At 35.2% G+C, this 1,583-nt stretch overlaps 1 protein-coding gene across 11 annotated transcripts in view; it reads left to right on the top strand.

Annotated features, from left to right (window-relative positions):
- The window catches only part of PEAK1 (pseudopodium enriched atypical kinase 1), a 254,328-nt gene that overhangs the window by 80,191 nt on the left and 172,554 nt on the right, over positions 1 to 1,583 (top strand). The window lies entirely within an intron of this gene.

Here is a 1,583-nt window from a genome sequence, read left to right as displayed (position 1 = left end):
TGTGGGGTCTGTCTGGTTTTATGTTATATACTTCAGTTCTGAATCTTTGGTGTGTGGCTACCATTACAAATATGTAAAGGATAGTTTTATATATATACAGTCATCCCTTTTCTTCTGCTTGTGTCATATCTCCATTCCCCTTTGCGAATTTGGTTCTTAGAATCCTCTTCTTTTCAGTCATTGTTGTCTCAATTTGTCCCTATGTATATTGAACGTTCATTACTATCTTGCTATGGCAATTCTTTTCTAATGTTTAAGCTTATAATTCCCTGTTCTTAGTAAGGGTTGCACTCCTATGATTCTTTCTGCCTGCTAGTCTCCTTAACTCTAGTTATGTATTTTTGTGTGTGTGTGTGTCATTTTCTTTTAGGCGAGCTGACCCCTTTCAATATTTTCTGTAATGCCGGTCTAGTAGTGGAGTATTCCCTCAATTTTTGTTATGTCTAGAAAAGTCTTATTTCTCCTTTATATCCAAAGGAGAGTTTTGCTGGATGCATTATTCTTGGCTGGTAGGTCTTTTCATTTAATAGTTTGAATATTTGATTCCACTCTTTTCTGGCTTGTAAAGTTTGTGCTGAGAAGTCCGACAGTAATCTAATGGGTTTTCCTTTACAGGTTACCATCTTCTTTTCCCTAGCTATCCTGAGAATTCTTTCTTTGTCTTTGATTTTTGATAATTTTAATATGTACCTTGCAGAAGGCATTTTTGGGTTGAATTAATTAGGTGTTCTGTTGACTTCTTGAATTCCAAACTACAGTTCATACTTGAGATTTGGGAAATTCTCGTCAACTATTTGTCAGAAATGTTTTCTAATCTCTACTCCTTTTCCTCCCTTTCGAAAATGCTCATTATTTGCATGTTCCCTCTCCTGATGGTATGAGGTAGTTCTTATAATTCTCTTTTATTAGTTTTTATTCTTCGGTTTCTCTCTTTCCTTCTGATTTATTTCTAGATTTCTGTCTTCAATATTACTGATACTTTTCTTCATTTGGTCGACTTTTCCAAGTTTGCTATTTCATTTTTCATTTATTTCAGTGTATTCTTCATCTCCAGAAGTTCTATTTGGTTCTTGCTGAGGGTTTCAGTCTCCTGGCTAAAGAATTCATTTGGCTATTCTAGTTGGTTTTTTCAGTTCCTGAAGTTGTTGACATGAATTATTTTGGGTCTCATTGAGTTTTTTCAGAAGTACCATCCTGAATTCTCTATCATTTAAGTCACATATTTCTATGTCTGTAAGCTTATTTTCTGGAGATTTTTCTGTTTCTGAGCTGCCTTGGTAGTTCATGGTGTTTAACGGACTATTTCTCTGCCTGGGCATTAATGAAGTGTATTCAGTTTTTTTTTTTTTTCCCCAAAAAGATTTATAATATAAAGATCTCTCTTTAGCCTGTTGCAGATGAACTCAGTGCTTTTCATTTCCAGTAGGTGACGTCTAAGCCTCTTGGATCACTGCTTTATAAAAAGCTTAAATAATACCTTTTTGATTTTCTTGTAGATATTTAATCACACTCGCTACCCTCAGTTTCAGTCCCTGTCAGTGTCAGCGATAGTCTTGGCAGCATTTGCTCAGATTCACCTGGGG

Source organism: Pteropus alecto, unplaced genomic scaffold, assembly GCF_000325575.1.
Source record: "Pteropus alecto unplaced genomic scaffold, ASM32557v1 scaffold38, whole genome shotgun sequence".
Classification (NCBI taxonomy): domain Eukaryota; kingdom Metazoa; phylum Chordata; class Mammalia; order Chiroptera; family Pteropodidae; genus Pteropus; species Pteropus alecto.
The sequence above is the reverse complement of the archived record's forward strand: the minus strand, read 5'-3'. Positions and strand labels throughout refer to the sequence as shown.